The 21,393-nt window shown below is 28.0% G+C and overlaps 1 protein-coding gene and 1 non-coding gene across 2 annotated transcripts in view; both read right to left on the bottom strand.

Moving 5' to 3' along the window:
- LOC113366220 (protein bark beetle-like) overlaps positions 1–21,393 on the bottom strand; it is a 73,761-nt gene that overhangs the window by 40,791 nt on the left and 11,577 nt on the right.
- Trnaa-agc lies at positions 7,143–7,215 on the bottom strand. The gene has a single exon. It is a non-coding gene; the product is annotated as a tRNA-Ala (tRNA).

Below are 21,393 nucleotides of genomic sequence, written 5' to 3' on the forward strand. Positions count from 1 at the left end.
CTATTATAAAAAGAGACTGGTAAACCACCCAAATTCGTGTGTAAAACACCTCCTGGACCTTCCACAGAAATGAAAGATTAAATATTTTATATGTATATATTAGATATTTTATTATGTAATAGGTGCAAATAAATAAATAAAAAAATGGTTAGAAATTTATTTATATGTTTAAAATTTTATAAACCTATGTGACTATATCTTCATGTATCTTTAAGATGCGTGTGTTTATAATTGAAAAAAAATATATAAATATTATAAATAGCATAAAAATCTTGTAACTAAATCATTATTACGACAATTAGTAAACGTTATTATTATCACTATTTGACATCGTTTCAAATGCGACGTTTGCAGAAAAGTTTATATATAATTCAACTTATCTTAATTCTGAAAAGGCGTATCATGAGATAAAATATATGATACACCGTCACACCCGTATGGGTAAAACAATTTCGACTGATATAAAATGATATCATTATATCAATGAGTATGAGTAAAGAGTAGTGGCCGTATATGGGAGATTAATGTAACTAGAACTGTAATTCGATCGACTTTCCGACCTTCCACACTCGGCTACGTTTGACCTGATTAACCTCATTGCAAGAAACAAGTGAATCACCCATCACAACGACCGCCGACGCCTTAGGTGCGTACGATTTAGCGACAGTATTCATTCGGAAACGAATTTGTAATAGATCGAAAAAAAAAAAACGAAAATGGGAAATTAAATTACGACGATTTTGGAAAGATCAAGGTTTTTTGAAGTTCAAAAGCAATTAGGACGACGTGTTCTATAGGCTTCTTCTATCGAACATTTCCTAACCTAGTATTTCTATAAAAGACAACCCAATGGTTAAAAATTTTATTCTATATGGACATCATATTAGATAAATCTGATAGTAATGAACACATTTTTGTAGTTCAAAAGCAATCAGTAACTAGTGGTGTATGGCATCGTGCCTTAAGGCAAATTGCTGGAACTTTCCGTACCGTAACGAAATGTTCAAGAAATATTAAATACTTTCAAATAGGTTACTATAAATAAATGCTGTAAAATTGTCTAATATTTATATGAATTATATAAACTGAATTGCAAAGTTGAAAATATTTGTATATTAGAACGAAAGTATTAGAAAGTATAATAGAACTTAAGTCAAAATTACAATTAAAATCTGAATTATTTTCGACATACAAAAAAATATAGAAAAAAAAATTGAAAAAAAAATTGAAAAAAAAATTGAAACAATTTTTTTTCCAAAAGCAATTATGATGTTAAAACAAGCAGAAAGTTCTTTGAATCATTCAAATCGGACGCTTAGTTTCCTCAAAAACTGCAATTTTTTGCACATTTAGCTCTGTATCTCCAAAACTGCTAAACCTGCCTTTTTCAATAACTAATCACCACTTCTCCCCGTCATTACAAATTGAATGTTTTTTAGATCATTCAAATCCGATGCTCCGATCTTTCAAAAACTCGACTTCTATTTTCTGCATTCTTTGCTCCGTATCTCCGAAACGGCTGGACCTGCCTTTGCCAAAAACGAATCAGCACATCTACCTATCAATAGAAATAGAATGTTTCTTGTACCAAACAAATCGGTTGATCCGTGCGCCCGAAAACGTGGACGAATAATTGTATCCATACATACATACACACAGACACACACACACATCCATTTTTTCTGAGGTATGCCGAAATGTTCAGAAACCTTCAAAACGTGAAGAAATGTAAAAATTTTCAATTTCGATTTTTGGACGATTACAATAACTTACCCTAAAGGAAGTTAATGTGTTCTATAGGCTTCTTGTATCGAACATTTCTTAACCTAGTAATTCTATAGAAGACAACCCAGTGGTTAAAAATTCTATTTGATGTGGATATCATATGAGATAAATCTTATAGTGATGAAAATATTTTCATATGAAACTATGCCTCTGAAAGGCGATTTACACTTTAGATTATAGAACCGATTCTGCCGCAGAACAGACCAATGTTATGGCAAGGCTATTTTATGAAGAACTTTTCATACAAATTTGTTCTAAATATTGACAAAAGCCATGTGGTTGCTATGCAGTCAGGCGATTTTCTCAGATTGTCAGATAGAAAACATAACCCAGAAGCCGCACAAATGTCAAAAAAACTATGTTAGATAACAGTATCTTTCTGACTCAGGTTAATAACATACGAGTGACGTTGCAGTTTATGTATAAAACTGCCTGAATGCACACCAGGAACATGACATTTTGACAGTATTCAGTATAATTCAGTAGCATAATGTATGCAAGTTGGAGCGTAACATGGCCTTGCCATAACATTTGTCTGATATGCGACAGAATCGGTTCCTATATTTGAGATCTATAATCTCAAGAGGAAATTTGACGTTATACTGCCCGACGTCAGACTTGGCCGGGGCGGGGATCGAACCATCAAACCTAGTTTGTGCTGATCCACGAGATAACCATGTATATAACCTTGATCAGGTATTTTGTCAGGAATATTCATCAGCAGAGTTAGAATAACTATTTATTTAATTTATCTCTTGTAAAATTCAACTTGATTTACTATTTCTTATTGTTTACATCTTTGCCAGGGTAAAAGTTCAGATGGTTCTTTTTACTCCAATCGCATGTAAACTTTTATAAAGGTTATATAAAACAAACCGTTGAATCCAACTTAAAAATAACAATACATATTATAAAAAATAGTGAATAGTGAATAGAAAGTAGAATAGTGTACACTTAAAAATTATATTAGGATCTCATAAACTAAACAACAGTGCTCACAACCAAGAAAAACTAAGAATGAAAGACAATACTTTTGGACATGGATTTTCAAATTTTGCCGTTCATCTCCTGATAGTGACACTGTAAGAATTAAGTTAATGGCTGGTTGTAAATAATTTTCTCTCTACTTTCAAATATTTTTGTTAAAATTTTCCTAACTTTACTTGTTGTTGAGATATTGGTAGTGGAGCTTTTTACTCGCAAATCTTTAAGCCCCGCTCTACCCTAAAACTAATAATCTTATATGTCAAGATATTGATACTTCATTTTTTATTGATCTTTATAATATTGGTCAATTTGATGATTAAGATGAAATAATATAAAATAAAATGTAATTTTATAGTAAATAAGATAATAAGACAAACGTTCTTACTTTTATGTTACTTTATGATCGCAGCTAGTTGTAAGACTTAAAAATGATTAAAGTATTTTTTAAAAAGTATGAAATGCAATTTAAAATTACTTGCATTTTTTAAATTTATTTATATGATTACTATAATTATCTTCTTTCACTGTTTGTGAAATACGCAGAAATCAAATTTTATATCTTGATTCTTTAAAATTATCAGCGTTTGTCATATAAATTGTTAACATTCTTAAATAAACGCTCAATATAAAATATTGGAATGTAAATTATTTGACTGCATTCTCTAAATTGTGCTCAATAGTCCAAAATACATACAATTGTTTATTGGTGTATGGTGTGGTAATAAGATATCAAATATGTAAAATATTTATGCATTTATAGAAATTATAGCGAAGGATAATGGAATCATTTGAATGGAACAATTTGAAGGAAACTAATACCTATTACTAGTAACAAATAATTATACCTACATGAACTATTCAATACTTTGCCAATAATATGTATTACCTTTTAGCAACTTCCAAATATGTATTCTGTTTTAAAAAAATTGTAACATTTATGTTTATACTTAATGTTCATATTTTATCTAAAACCGTACAAACATAATACAAAATTGAGTGAATCATTAGAAGAAAATTATAAAAACATTCAAACAATTAATCATAAAAGTTTTTCATCTAGTTATTATTGTAAAGGTGATCGATGGCATTATAAATATAGTAAACGTTATAAAAGAATTACCCGAAATTTTTTTAACTGATTTAAAAATAAAAATTGTAAAAATTTCTTGATTCATTATTAAGTCAAACACAGAAATATTAAATACAACTACAGAACTCATACTATTTATATTCATCGATTTTGAACGACAAAAATGCATCTTAAATACTATTTTTAAGAATCACAACATGCAGACCTATTTTCTAGATCATAAGTTAAAGAGATTTTTATGGCTATTATTAAATTTATGTAATTAGATTAAATTCTGTACTGAATACAATTTATATATCATATTAAAACCAAGTAATTCTGCAAAATATAAGTCAATTGAATACTTTAAAATCAAAACTCTATGAAGCTGAGATTTCTTCCTGCATTCATGTATTAATTAGCATAAGAATGTTAAATATAAATTTATAAACACGAGAATCTTAAAGCAATGTTAGTTCGAATAATTTCAAGCATTCAGACGTTGTTTATAAAACAATGGGCATTACAGCAATCCGACGATTCGAAGCAGCTTCATTATGCAAAAGGCGTCTCACCAAATATCGGACTCTAATAAAAGATACAAATTTATATCATATTTTGAATTTTCCGTATGGAAAGCTATTGTAATCGTTCAAAAATCAAACAAAATTTTTTTGCATATCTCCACAATATTTCTTCAACGATTTTAAAATATGAGAACAGGTCCTTCATTCTATCTCCGCTTTATTAAGTTCTGTTTATTTACTTTATATGTGAAATTATATAAACGACATCGTTCAATTTATAAGCTCTTATATTTTGTCTATAAAATACAAATACTCAAAGTTACAGTAGTTATAATAATATATTTGAAAACATTTGATATTCCTCGAATATTTCATCACGGTACGGTAAGTTCCAGCAAGTTGCCAAGTTTATTATCGTAATGCAAATTGTAGCGTTTAAAGAACTTTAGAAGCATTTTATTTATTTCCTTATTATCACTAATATCTGATTTGGTGAAAAGAATAAAAAAAATAGGACAATGGTGATATACTTCTGAAATTAATTCAATTTGTTACAAAAAATGTTCTCTTCTGGCTGCGTGTAAGTGTTATTTTACCTGAAGACAGTTTATCAAAACTACCACATGTGTGGAAATAATTGATTTAATCAATAAGAAATGACATTTAATGACATAAAAAATGGTATAAATAGAGTATTGACATTTTGACACGGTCTATTGTTTGAAGTTTAATCTTTGAAGAATATGATTAAAAATTTAATCATGATTAAGGGGCACAACTAGTGTAACCGCCTAAAAAAAAGTTGATTTTTGGGAATTTATATTTAAAAAACTACTTTATCAACCATTTCAAAATTTTGGGAATATATTCATACACGTTTTGAGAATACATAGTAACATTCTTGAAGAAAAAAATTAAATATTTTTTAAGTTATCGTCGATCTCCAACGGCGCGACAAAAAAATGGCCCTTCACTGCTGCAGTGATATTAAAAAAAAAATTCTTGTTAAACTAGATAATATTGTCTGTAAAATGAACTACGATGAAGAAAAAAAATAAAAAATTGACAAAATGACGGCGTTTTTAAAAAAAAATAGTTCATTTTACGGAAAACTATATATAGAACATGTAAAAAAAAATTGGTAGTGATCGGATAATTTGTTTTTGAGTAATCGCTGCAGCAAATTCAGAAAATGCTGTTTCGTGAAAAACGCGTTTAAAGATAAAATGATCGTTATACTATATACTATATATATACTCTTTGGCTGTAACTCAAAAACTATTTAAGATAACGATTTAAAATTTTGGTATGTTATTTTTACAGGTATGCTCTATCAAAATATGGAAAAATTGAAAATTCGATTTTTTGAAAATTTCACACTAGCTGTGCCCCTTAAACCACATTTTGCAAACTTGCATTGTTTTAGGCAAAATATATATCAAGCCCGATTTTTTACAAAAGCATAATATTATTATTAAAAGTTACAAAAGGTATACTTTGGGTGTTGTTTAACAAATTACATAATTATTTATTTTTTTGCAATTTTATTCTTATCTTTCTTAAATAGTAGCATACTTAAAACAATATTTGGATTTATTTCTTTCGAATCTGTTTTAAACTGTCGAATACCTTTAATGTAACATATGTGTGCAACACGATACATTGAGGTCGAATTCTCGCAGTTGACATTGTGTGGCACGATTATTTTTTATTAGAATACAACAATCCGTGTTTTGTAATTCTATTCCTCGGTGTTAGTCATCTAATTGTCTATAATTTAATTAGTAGACGCTATATGCAGAACATAAATTAACAGCAATTGGCGCTTACACATCGTTCTTGACGGGACGATTCTGCCGTTTAAATTGCATTTTTCACTAGATGGTGATAGGAGAAGAATTACATTTACTATTACAGAGAGAATTGTGGTTGAGCTTGGAATATTATATAAATCATAATCTAAATCAAAACAGAAACGTTTCAACGCTAGATCTCAAAAATGTAAATTATGTTAGTTGATCAAATTTATTATGAGGTTAGTGGATTCAACATTAGCTATTAGAAGCATAATTCATTATTCTTAACTATATTCATAGCGTAACCTAAATTGTCATGATCGGTGGTATTTTGCTCATTTTTTAATCGGAAACGCTTATATTTTAAAAACTAGTTTTCCTATTTGCCTCGGTTTGGTTCAAATTCCGATCCGGTAGAGAAAAAACGTTCCGGATTTCCGTTCACGATTGGGAAAAACAAGCCGGTTTGTTCTGGTCCGAATTCGGTTCAAACCCTTGTTTATAATAATAGATATAAAAATTCATCAAGAATTATAACAAAAAATTAAAATTAAATTAAATCTAGTGGTGTGTGGCATCGTACCTTAAGGAAAATTGCTGGAACATTTGAAATGTTTTCAAATATAATATTATAAATACTGTAACTTTCATACTTCAACTACTAACAATAAGGTATAGATATAAAAATAAATACTCTATTAAATAAATTTCTAATAATAAACATGAGCTATTAATATTTATTTGAACATTCAAGTTTACAGTTTGTGCTCAGAACTAACTTTATAAATGGTTTTAATACATTAAAAAATAAATTAAAGAGTATAAATGCATTCTTTTGTTAGTGTCATTAAAATAATCCCGTTTTTCGTATAAGTTTGTTATTTAACTATTTAATTAATAATTACTATTTAATAATTTACTCGTATTTTGTTAAGCAAAAAAAGATTATTTTTGTAAAATAAAAATAAAAAAATTAATTGGAAGCGCCGGGTATCGATCCCGGTACCTCTCACATGCTAAGCGAGCGCTCTACCACTTGAGCTACGCCCCCGTGAAGTATATGCGCTATACAGCGATACCATACTGTTACGAACTGATCAACTGTGAAGCAAAATATGCGTTAAATGCTTTCAACAAAATATTTGATGATTGTTAAATCATATTGCATACTAATTACGATTTTGCATAATATTAATATAATAATGTAAATAAAAACAAAATACTTCTTTAACAAGCATCCATCTAGATTCTAGATATTAGAGATAGAAAGAAACTAGATAAAAAAAAACTCCTGTATTAATATTTAATTGAAAATTAAATATACGAAGTAGATTTAATTTTTTTTGTAATGAATGAAAAACTTTACTTAAATTTATGAATTTATATAAATTCTTTGCAAAAATATTTCCCCCTTGCAATCTAGTTAGAAATCTGTCCTAGTAATTTATAGTGACAAAAATTTTCAATTTTCGAATTTATTTGCTTTAATTACGCTAATTTATTCGATATTTAATATTTTCTTTATTTCTTAAATTCTTTGCAGAAAATCAGTGCATAAAGATGAAAAAGAAACTGCCATTTGATATAAATGTAAGTCAACCTTTATTATTGATTAGAAGAATTAAATTCACATTATCTCTATATTAATTAAAATTCTTAGAAATTAGCAGAATGTTCAAAATTTTCTTGTCTTCGTTTTTGTTAAAACCTCTGAACCGATTCCGAAAATTCTTCATATTGATCATTCCTTCATATTGATTCATTGTTGATATCTTGACAATTTGTATGAAACATTTTACCATAATAGAGTAAAAGCGTGATTTTTGAAATTAACTGTTGAAAAATTTATCGTAACACATCGGGACTCTTATTTCACTTACCCTTGGGCACAATGCGACTTTACCTACTTTGCCTAATTTTTCGAAATAAGATTATTTATTTATTTACTTCTAATGAGTTGATCTATTATAATTCGAATAATGTGTATTATTGATTATGTTTTATTTTCAAACAATATTCGCAAACCAGTCAATAGCAAAAATATTGGAATAATTCATTTTGAAATACAACTGTAAGTATGGTGGTGTATGGCATCGTGCTTCGTTCTATTAAGAATCGACATTTTTCACATCTAACTCCGCATCTCCAAAATGGCTAGACTTGTCTTTGCCAAAAGCTAATCACCACTTCTCCCCATCATTACAAATTGAATGTTTTTCGAGTCATTCCAATCGGATACCCGGTTCTCGCAAAAATCAAGTTTTTATTGTCTTTACACTTTGCTTCGTATCTTTGAAACGGCTGGACCGACCTTTCCCAAAAACTAATTAACACTAATCCCCATCAGTAGGAATCGATTGCTTTTTCAATCATTCAAATCGGTTGAGCGATACTCCCGAAAATGTCGACAAAAAATTGTATCCAGACATACATACACACACACATCAATTTTTTCTTTGTATTTTCTGGTATGCCAAAATGTTCAGAAACCTTCAAAACGTGAAGATATGCAAAACTTTTCAAGTTCGATTTTTGGACGGTTACAATAACTTGCCCTGTGAGAAGTTATTAAAAACAATTATGATTATTGCTTTAAGAACTCGATCCAAATTCTAAATGTAAAAATTTCAGTGTGGAAGTATGATGTTTGAACTTTGCATGCAACTAAAATATATTTTAATATGTGATAGTATAAATATGTATTATTCTCAATAGTTGAAATAATGCAATATCTTGCACGCACCAGTTTCTATTTGCTTTTTCTACGTATGGTTTCTCATGCGTCAACTGTGTGCAACTAATTAACAGATTAACATTAATTAATGCGGCAAATATGAATTATAACGTTGTACTTTCTTCGGACAATCTAACATCATGAGTAATTTTAATTACATTAATTGTGCCCATGTAAATCGACCGCGAGATGACAAAAGGTCAAAGCAACTTGAAGGGACATATTGCTTAATTGTTCAATTTCATCCTGTTTTATAATTTAATTATTTGAGCAAGTTCAAGACATGTATTATTACTAATATCAGCACAGCTTAAGCAAGAACAAGCTTATTTAATTAAACTATTACAACAGTTTATTTAATAGAGTCTTTTTATTAAATGATTTAATATTTCTATTTTAAATTTCAATTAGATTTTAAATCAACGCTTGATACTAATTATTTTACAAAGTAAAGAAAATAAAGGTAATAGTGTTGATTAACACATTAAATTTTATTGTATGATAATCTACTATTACTTAAGCATAAACCCGTATAAAATATAACTAAAAATCTCATAATTTTATTAAAAAAATCCAATTTTTTTTGGCAAGTTTTGTTGTATATGATAATACCGTCATAATGCACTAGTATTTTTGCACCACTGATTTTACCCATAATATGTACAAGATTTGTTAGCAGCTTCATATTTTTGTAAAAAAAATTTAATAAGTTTTGATTTTAAGGTAACAGTTTTTTCTTGTATAAGATAATACCGTCACAATACACTAATATTTTTGCATCACTGTCTTGGCTTTACCCAAAATATATAGAACATTATTTGGCAGTTACAGATTTTTGTACCATACACGTTTAAATATTATTTTTTAAATATTTCCATTTTTTAATATGATGAGATTATTGTGTATCCTCAATATTAGTATTTGTTTTAGAATGTCTAACATAAAAATCTAACATTTTTGGGGCTATTATAATATTAATACAACTTAATAAGTCACATGTTTAAAAATAAATTAATTTTTAACTAGCCGCAGGAGAAATTTATTTTCCTGTTTTCGCCAGAAAATCCGACCTGCATATTCTACGTTTTCTAGGTGTTTCAAGACATTATGAATTGTAAAGTCCAAAATTGGAAAAAGTATATGTGTATGACGTATGTGAGCTAAAAAAAATATCATTCGGTGGATGTTTTCTCAAAAACGGCTAAACAGATTTCAACATTTTAAAAGCTATTTTTTGAATTATTTTTGAATGACTCACGTTGATTAGTTTCGCGGAACGATCGGCTGAGCCATTTTGTTAGCATTTGCAGAAAACTTGTAAGTACTTGAAAACTTATGTACTTGAAAAATATGTTTAGGTTTTAACTGAATAAATCTGTAAAGATTTTGCAAATTGAAAAACCGCTTGAAACAGATTACAGAATCGTGCAAATTAGGTTTTGGTACTGATCGGCAGAGCCGTTTCTTCGTGTTTAATTGTTGATAAAAAATTTATTTAGGATTTTGATAAAAAATTTCATAATATGACACCATGGTTTAAGCCATTATGCTAAACTATTATGGATCTACGAAAAGTGGCTAAACCCTTTCCACTCGGATGCCGCCTCGGAATAATAGGTCACGTTAAAATTTCAAACCTTTAACGTCACAATTATGTAAATTGCTCTCATATTACACTTATTGGAAAGTTTTTGCAAAACTTTGAAGTAATATACCACTTATACATAATTAGATCTCAGTTTAATTATTCATTCAATTTTCACTAATTTTACTATTTTAATTAACTTCCGTAGAGTAAGTTATTTTGCTTATTGTAATAGTCCAAAAATCTACATTGAAAATTTATGCATATCTTCATGTTTTGAAGGTTTCTGAACATTTTGGCATACCTTAGAAAAAATGGATATGTGTGTGTATGTATGTGTGGATACATTTTGTCCAAGTTTGCAGGCGCACGTATAAACCGATTTGTTAGGTTCAAAAAACATTCAATTCCTATTAATAGGGAGATGTGCTGATTAGGTATAAGTCGGTCCAGCCGTTTTGTGTTACAGAGCAAAGTGTGCAGAAAACAGAAATCGAGATTTTGAGAGAATGGAGAATCCGACTTGAATGATCTAAAAAACATTCAATTAGTGATGATTGGGAGAAGTGGTGATTAGTTTTGGGGAAAGGCAGGTCCAGTCGCTTCGAAGATACGAAGCTAAATGTACAAAAAACTGCAGTTTTTGAGATAACTAAGCATCCGATTTGAATGATTCAAAAAACTTTCTGTTTATGTTGGTAAATTGCTTTTGGAATTTTTTTTTCAATTTTTTTTTTGTATAACGAAAATAATTCAGATTTTATTTTTATTGCTTGCTAAAGTTCTAAAGCACACTTATATGCTTTAAATAAATAATTTTAATTTTGCAATTCAGTTTATATAATTCTTATAAATATTTTATTAGACAATTTTACAGTATTTATAATAATCTATTCGAAAAACATTTAACATTCCTCGAACATTTCGTTACGGTACGGGAAGTTCCAGCAATTTGCCTTAAGGCACGATGCCATGGACCACTAGTTAGAATATTCATTTATTTTATAAAAAATAGAAGAATATTTGCAATTGACAGTAGAATGATACGCTCTTTTATGATTTTTTTTTATAAAAAGTGCCACATGGAATATTTCTTTTACATTCTAATAGAGACAAAGAAAAGATAATTATGCATGAATTCCAAGGTCAATTCCTTTCAGTATTTTCATACGAACCGCGTGTAATAATATAAATGAAAAAATCACTAATAATATAAGCAAAATTATAGAAGAGTTGAAGCGCGAAATTTGAAATGGTCTCAACCACTATTTCATCATATACTTTTGTTTATTAGTGTTGTTTGAAGACAAATTAAGATAACGTTTTATGATGAGGAGAATAAGCAAAATGACGTAAACCGAAATAATTCTCCTGTGAGCATGTCACATATGTATATATAATACAATAAAATGTTATGAAAATAATAGCGCACGTGCAACACTCTGGTGTGTTTAGTTGCGGCAAGTTGCCGGTTCGTCGATGTTGCGCGACCTGTAACAGGAAACGGCGCGACACGCTGGATGAAGCATTTGGGAAACAGCGCGGAAAACGATGGACCAGCCTGGCGCGAACTATGAAAATAAAATGCATTATTAGTGTGGATAATACGAGCCCTTGTGTAATATTCACGTTGCACGAGTTGGATATTATTCAAGTATTAATTGGATTCTTTGCCGTTATTTCGCCGTATAATAAAAATTGCGTTATTATACCACACGTTTTTCAGGGTTGCCTACAAATCCTTGGAATTCTAAAATATCACCATTATGATAAATGCTATTCAGCTTCCGGAAAATCACATAAGCTATGTACAGAGTGTAATTGAGATACATTCCGAGTTGTCCAAAAATCTTTAAAATTCTTAATTGTCTGTAGCTACAGTAAAATAACATAAGCTATGTACGAAATATTTAATTGAGATACATTGGCTGCCACATGAAGCTTTTGGTGTCCGTTTCAATAAATTCAAAATATTTTTTGGCAAATATCCTAGAACTAAAACTTATACTCAAAATAGTTGAAACAGTTGAATTAATTAGTATTAATATATACGTTCTCGCTATCCAACAATTTTAATGAAGTTTTCATTTAATGAATGTTTTATTTTATTAACTTCCCGAAAGAGAAGTTTATGTTTTCATCAAAATATCCAAATCGCTAATTTTATGTTTTCTCGGCGTTTCAAGCCGTTCTGAATCGAATGAGACCAAACTTAGAAAAAGTATGTGCGTGCGTGAACAGATTTTTTACCTTAAACCGACGATTTTACAAAAACAGCTGGACCGATTTCAAAAATTGAAAAGCCATTCGATGTATCCCAATGAGGCTAGTGTTTATTTTGTGCGACGATCGGCCAAACCGTTTCTTTATAAAAAGCAGAAAAGTGAAACATTTTTCGTCCACGTTTTAGTCCGCAATTCTGAATCGATTTTGAAAATTTAAAAACCGTTCAAAAGATATTGGTTGGGAATGGTGCTGATTAGTTTTTGGTAGAGATCGGCCGAGCCGTTTTCTTGTAAAAAAGTTAAAAGAAATTTTCATCGATTTTTATTATTATTTTCAAAGTCAAAGTTTGCAAAAATTAGTATCGTTTTTTGGCATTTGTCAAAATTAGTCTTTTGGTCGACGTTTGCTCAAAAACGCCTGAACTGTTTTCAGAGTTTTAATAACCATTTGATGTATCTCGATGAGGATTATGGTTTTTCAGTTTTGTGCGACGATCGGCCGAGCCGTTTCTTTGTAATTTAGAAAAAAATATTAAACTTTTCGTCCACATTTAAGCTCATACTACTAAATCGATTTTAAAAAATCAAAAACTGTTCAGAAGATATTAATTGGGAATGATTCTGAGTAGTTTTAGGTGAAAATCTACCTAGGCGTTTTCTTGTAATTAACAGTTGAAAAAAAAATTAAGCCGATTTCCATGAAACTTTTTTTTGACGATATATATCATGGTATTATATAACTTACTGAAATAACGGCCTAACAACAAGTAGTTTAATTTTAAAAATTCATCAAATTTTGAGAAAATGAGTAGTTTTTTTAACGTATAAGTATAATTACAGAGTACTTGGTCTTAATGAACATGCTAAACCATTAAGGTCCTACGGGAAGTAGTTCAATTATAAAAATTATTGAATTTTGAAAATTTTCTTTTAGAAAATACTCCGAGTTAACGTGTTCGTTCGTTTTCAAATATGCGTATTAAATCGACTCGGAATACTTTTAATCACTCATAAATTAATTTATTTTTTATTGATTAAGTCGATTATTTATACAAATCGGGAAGTTCATGTAAGGCAAAATACCAATTCCAACTAGTTTGAATTAAATTTGAACGTTTTATTAAAAAATATTATATGAAAACTCTCGTCTAAACCTCTCATAAAAATTTCTCTCCATTAAAGTCAAATTTTATCACAACAATAAAAGTTTTTTATTCACATTTTCATCTTCAATTTAAAACGACTTAAGAAAAACATCTTCAAGTAAAAGTTATCATTATATAGTTCCGTGTATCAAAAACATATACATCATATGTAGTGTTCTATTGTGATAAAAGTTCACGGTATTTAATAATATAAAATAATACATGTCTGAGGTTTGCACGTGCTCTCAACAACACAATACAAATACTATATGTAGATTATACTAAAGAAAGGGAATTTATAAAGAATATTTCGTATTCATCGGACGAAACACTTTGAGGCGCATACATTCATGTACATGTGATGAAACCTTTGAAACAGGTGTTAGAAAACCATACTCACGTGTATTCAGCCAAAGTTTTTATAAAATAGTTTCATGAATTGAAGTTCTAATATTGATTAAATTTAAATATTTTTTTTAAATTATTAATAAATTGCATAACAAATGTTTGAAAAAAATATATAATTCAAATATAAAAACGGTGGCGGGATTAGCTCACAGAGTAGCGTGCTCGTTTCACCCGCTGGAGGAATTCGGTTCGAATCTCCAGCAATACCAAAATTAAAATATATAATATTACATTAAATTAAGAATTGTGAATTTGTAGAATACAAGAAAAAAATGTATTAGAAGTAAGAAGGAAAAAAAGTTTACCTGAAAAGATGAGAAAAATATATAGAGAAACAAAAAGAAGAGTAAGTTTACCTGAGAAGAATAGTGTGCTTAATGCTATCTACTACATTTATATTTATGTATCCGAGAAATCAAAATTGATTTTTAACCATTGAAAAATTTTTAAAATACCAAACTACCTTTTCACACATCTCTAATAAAGCTTTGTCAAATTGTTTTCTACATCTGATTTAAACGGCCCGACTTAACACATTTCCAGGTACAAATATCTGTTTGCTGTAGTGAGTCTTTCTTTTCGTGTTCTCGTTGTTTATTTTTTAACGAACTCTTTTAGCAGGCTTGGCCAGAATATTAATGTAACAAAATTTAACCGAAATTTTTTATGAACCGTTACAGAAACGAGTTTGTCTCTACAATTTATATAATAAATTTAATAAACAATATAGTATATTTTTGTATTATTATGTTTATTATATTTTATTAATGATAATCAAAATTTCATAGTCATATAGTGATGAATTCCAATGGCGAGGCATTATAAATGGCAACCCAACGGTTCGCTTATCTCTTTTCGAAGAATTTTGACTAACACTAATGAATTATTAGTAATGATTTTTTATCGAATATATTTACAATTTAAAGCCCATTTTCTATTTTTACAAACACTAGATCTAGATATAATTTAGTACATTAATAAAAGGTAAACCACTGGGTTTTCCTTTTAAAGTTCAATGTTATTAACTTCCCGAAAAAGAAGTTTATGTTTTCATCAAAAAAGACGATTCTCTAATTTTATGTTTTCTCGACGTTTCAAGCCATTCTGAATCGAATGAGACCAAATTTGGAAAAAGTATGTGTGTGTGTGTGTGTGTGTATGTGAACAGATTTTTTGCCGTAAATCGACGTTTTCTCGAAAACGGCTGGGCCGATTTCAAAAATTTAAAAGCCATTCGATGTATCTCGACGAGAACTATTGTTTGTCAGTTTTGTGCGACAATCGGCCAAGCCGCTTCTTTATAAATCGCAGAAAAGTGAAAAAATTTTCGTCTACGTTTTAGCCCGCAATTCTGAATCGATTTTGAAAATTCAAAAACCGTTCGAAAGATATTGGTTGGGAATCGTGCTGATTAGTTTTTGGTAGAGATCGGCCGGGCCGTTTTTGTGTAATAAAGTTTAAAAAAAAAATTCGACGATTTTTATGATTATTTTTTTGACGGTAGATACCATAAAGTTTGCAAAAATTGGTATCGTTTTTTTGGCATTTGTCAAAATTAGACTTTTGATCGACGTTTTCTCAAAAACGCCTGAACCGATTTTAAAAATTTAAAAGCCATTTGATGTATTTCAGTGAGGACTATCATTTGTCAGTTCTGCTTCATCATCAGATCTGCCAAGCCGTTTCTTTGCAATTTGAAAAATAGTGTCAAACTTTTCGTCCTTATTTAAGCTCATTCTACCAAAACGATTTTAAAAAATCAAAAACTGTTCGAAAGATATTAGTTGGGAATGGTACTGATTAATTTTAGGTGAAAATTTACCGAGCCGTTTTCTTGTAATGAACTGTTGAAAAAAAAATTTAAGCCCATTTTCATGGAACTTTTTTTGGTGATATACATCATGGTCTTATAGTACTTACTGTAATATTACGGCCTTACGACAAGTAGTTTAATTTTAAAAATTCGTCAAACTTTGCTAAAATTATTATCGTTTTTTTTAAAGTAGGATTGATGAAGTATATTATTTACACTTTTTTTTGATTAAGTCGATTATTTACATATCGGGAAGTTCATGTAACTTGCCTCAAGGCTAAATACCAAACCAACTAGTTTATCAAATTAATTACTCAATGTCTTTCTATATAGACAGATTGTAATTTATATAAAAATTAAAAATAATCTATTTTTAAAATGTTACTTGTTTTCATATCAGTATAGGCGAATGTCCCGGACACCTGATTTATGTTAGATAAATTAACAAAAACGCAACTTTTACTAAAAATAATTAATACTATCAATCAAACTTTGGTAACAAAAAAATATGATTTTAAAAAGCCGCTAGTACCGGACATTTCAAAATAACCTGCAATGGGCACATGTGTAGCCATCTCCACACTTTGGAATGTCTGCACATGTGTCAAATGTGCTCTTGCTCCTTTCACTTGTATTTTGAAATAAAAAGATTTATCCTTGCTTAAATAATACGTGTTATATATCGATGTCATTTTTACATATAATTGCCAAAAGATTTACTTAATGTCTATGTAGAACAGTTGTAAATATATTGTTGAATAAAAAAAATAATAATAATAATAATAATAATACGTGTTAAATAGAGTGTCCGGCACTAGGTGCCGTCCGGCGTTACGGGACTTCCCCCTAGTGTAAAAAATAAAATACAAAAATAAAAATAAATGCCATCTGTAGTTTCAAGTTAACACTAATGTCAAAACGATAGAATACTGTTATTTATATAATTATAAACACTAAAATACATATATAATTGTAATCACACACATGTATACCATTGTACGTTGGTAATTTGGTACATTTTCAAAAAATCACGTAGTTATGAATTTGAAAATCTAAATCGCTGATAATTATAGCTTACGAAGTATAATTTCTGGAAAATGTAAATGTGATTACAAAAAAAAATTAAAATCAATCCTACGTTAAATAAATCAATTATATTCAATGTAAATTTGTTTTAATTACAATTATATTATTGTGCAATAAATTAATTAAGCAAGTCATAATTAACAGACTTTTAAAGAAGAATTAATAAATGATTAAAAATTTCAAATATTTAATTAGAAGACAGTGAAAGCTTGAAGAGATTACCATAAAATACTAAGAATTTCAATTTCCTTAAATTTGTGACAGATCATAAATCTAACATGAAAATAAATAAGAACTTTCTTCATTTTAGAATCTAGAAGCATATTTTAATATCTCTCATCTTTCTCAATATATTTAAAAATGATAAATGCAATAATTATATGCATATAACTACGCATACATTAAATAGATAATTAATTTTTGTTCATTTATTTCTCTTTGAACAAATAATTTTATACTATTACCAATATTTTGCTTTCCAGATATATGTAACGTTATAAAAAAAATAGTTTTTAAACGAGTTTCGAATAAATTTATTTAACAAATTTGATTGGTATATATTCTATTTGTTCATTATTTTTTGTAGTTTTTTGTTTTATTTTTTAAATAATTTGTATAATTTTCTACTGAAAGAGATTCAATAGAAAACCAAAAACTTATGAAAGACTTTACATTTTTTTTGTAAAATCACTTATAATGAGTTGTTAGTTTTTTCTTTTAATTGGCTGGATGTCTGTATCAAAGTCTAATTTGTTTCCATTTATATAACTTTCACATCTGTAATACTTAAAACATTATGAAACACAAAACAGCCTTCTATCTTTAACAAAGAGTAAAATTTTTTTCAGACAATTTCATTATTAAAATTACCCTGTTGACAAGAAAATTACATGAATGCGATCAGCACAAAAGTTAAATCATGACTCAAAAAAATGTTATTGTTCATGGCCATCAATGATTTTGATCCTAACAGACTTTTAAAAGTGGTGGTTCTCAAGAAAGGAATAAAAAATATAGGGTCCCAGGACGACCTCAGGGTCAACGAACCCATAACACAGGTATATAGCCAACTCCACAATACTAATTGCGGTATCAGAGGATTCGGATTCGATTCTAATACGATGCTGAATGTATGAATATAGAGATTAGAAGATATAAAGCTGTAATATTGCAGAAAAATACGTTTTCATACCATTACCGTAAAATTATAGGCCGATGCTAGTTTATAACATTAATTTTAGTTGAAAAGTAGTTCAAGAATAATGTAAGGAATGATATTTTACAAAGAACTTAATAAGAATAAAAATCTATGTACATTAAGTAAATATAAGTAAAAGCTGTTCCATTGAATAATTTACATATACCAAAACTTTCCCTTGTATCTTCTTCAAGGTTTGAAAAGTGAAGTCATCTCTTTAGTACTTGAAAAATACTCATATGGCATATTCCAGTCATATATGTTGTCATTTACAAAATTTACAACAAATGGGCTTTTGAAATCATTGTGAATCATTTTATTATTTATAAACTATCGTGCGTTTGTTCCATACAAAATTTACATGAATAAATGTGAAATATGTAATATAATTTATATGTGATAATAAATTTTTGTTATTTGTTTGCTATTCAGGTTCAACTAATTAATTTTAGTGCCAAATTCGCTTTTCAATGAAATTTTTTGCCTAATTTTTTAAATAGTAAACGTTTTGACTATATTTCATTGAAATTGCTGTAAAAATATCAAAATATATATATCAAAATTTATGTAAAATAAACAAGAATGAAGAATTAATTTTATGAAGCTTTAAAGCAAATAATCTTAATAAGAAAGAATTGTATTATTAATTTAATCGTGATCGTTCCTATATCAAAGTAGTGACCAAGAATCCTAATTCTATTCTATAACATGTATTTAATGTAAATTTATAAGAATTAAGTTATAGATAAAAAAGGTAACTTATTTATCAAATGTCTCTACTAATATTCAAATGAGATGTAAAATATTATCTATTAGACCAGTACAATGGTGGCATTAGTTTTTCCATACAAAATTTACATGAATAAATTTGAAATATGTAATATAATTTATATGTGTATAATTTTTTTGTATTGTTGCTATTCAGGTTCAACTATTAATTTTAGTGCCAAATTCGCTTTTCAATGAAATTTTTTGCCTAATTTTTTAAAATAGTAAACGTTTTGACTATATTTCATTGAAATTGCTGTAAAAATATCAAAATATATATATCAAAATTTATGTAAAATAAACAAGAATGAAGAATTAATTTTATGAAGCTTAAAGCAAATAATCTTAATAAGAAAGAATTGTATTTTAATTTAATCGTGATCGTTCCTATATCAAAGTAGTGACCAAGAATCCTAATTCTATTCTATAACATGTATTTAATGTAAATTTATAAGAATTAAGTTATAGAAAAACGGTAACTTATTTATCAAATGTCTCTACTAATATTCAAATGAGATGTAAAATATTATCTATTAGACCAGTACAATGGTGGCATTAGTTAATTTTTAATATAAATAATAAGATTTATAAGTTTTATGATTTAGTAGTTCAATATATTTATAATTGGTAGTATTAAATATCAACTCTATAATTTAGGGGCTTTATAATACTTTACTTATCATAGAAAACTTACTAAATGATTCCGGATTAAATAATTCTTCCTGTACTTCAATTTATTCAATAGAGTTATTTCAATGAATAGTTAATTATAAAAATATATTTGATTTTTACATGTTTATAAATGTTGATTTTGCGTTTTGCAATTAATGATATTTGTTGTGAATTGTTCTCATTAGTTTTTATCTCAAAGATTGTTCAATTCGACCAAATATTCCCAATAATATTTCATCAATCAAATATTCGCTAAGATAATAAAGTCACAGAGAAATTTTTCAGTATGTTCTAGACGCGATCTAAACTAACAAAGTTAAAATTAATTATTTAAATGTTAAAATTAATTGTTTAAAGTATATTAGAACTTTAGTCATAATTGAAAATAAAATGTGAACTATTTTCGATATACAAAAAAAAATTTCATAAAAAAAAAATTTGAAAGAAACAAACTGAAACAGAATTTCTTTTCCCAAAGCTATTATTTGTTAAAACAAGCGAAAAGTTTCTTGAATCATTCAAATCGGACGGTTAGTTCTCTCAAAAACTGCTATTTTTTGCATATTTAGCTCTGTATCTTCGAAATGGCCGGACCAAAACTATTCACTAATCACCTCTTCTCCCAATCATTGCAAATTGAATGGTATTTTATATCATTCTAAATAAAAATATAATAATAAACTTATCTCGATCTTCATAAGTAGGTAAATGTTGACATTTACAATTCTGAGGTTTTACATTGTACTCCGTTATTTTCTCACGCACCTAATCAGTAATGAACTTTATAAAAAAAAAGTAATATTTTTACAGTTTTTAGAAAGAAATTTCAACAAAGAACGGAAAAGTGAAAGAATAGAAAGAATGTAAAGTTATATGCCGAAACAGAACAACATATTTGTATTTAAGTTGTTTTTTGTCAATCGGTTAAAAACAGTATCCGGATGCAATGTCGCCGCACGAGTTTTTACATCCAAGTGATCGTCACACAAATGGACTTCATTAAATGCCACATTTTGCTTCTAGGTGTTTTATTTTACATATTTCTTTACAGTAAACGGACAATGGATAGATTTCTGTAATGTCACTGTCATTTCCTTAGTTTTTTCTTTTACTAAGAGCTTTAGATAGGAATAAGCAAAAAATATTTATTTAAATATTAAACATCAATAAATGAGATTTATTTGTATTCAAATTAACTTAATTCAATTAAAATTTCTTAGATAAATAAATATCAAAATATTTATGTAATTTTTGATAAAATATATTGATAATTATTAATTTTGAATCACTCTATAAGAGACTATGAAAACAATTAATAGTTTCCGGAAAATAATTAAGAAGGGTAATGTAACAGAATTCTCTTCATTAAGGATTATGCGACAATATTAGATTTTACTTTGAGTTTGCTTTTATAACTTTCGGTAGGGTAATTTATAGTATTCGTCCAAAAATCGAATAAAAAAAATGAATTTTTTTGCATATCTTCGAAGATTTCTGAACATTTTGGCATTCCTTAGAAAAAAACATGGTATGTTTGTGCGAATAGATGCAATTTTTATTTATTTATTTATTTATTTATTTATACGCCAATCGGC

The sequence above is a fragment of the Ctenocephalides felis genome, unplaced genomic scaffold (assembly GCF_003426905.1).
Source record: "Ctenocephalides felis isolate EL2017-DRISC unplaced genomic scaffold, ASM342690v1 CF-g0.4_SCAFFOLD_01170, whole genome shotgun sequence".
NCBI classification, from domain to species: domain Eukaryota; kingdom Metazoa; phylum Arthropoda; class Insecta; order Siphonaptera; family Pulicidae; genus Ctenocephalides; species Ctenocephalides felis.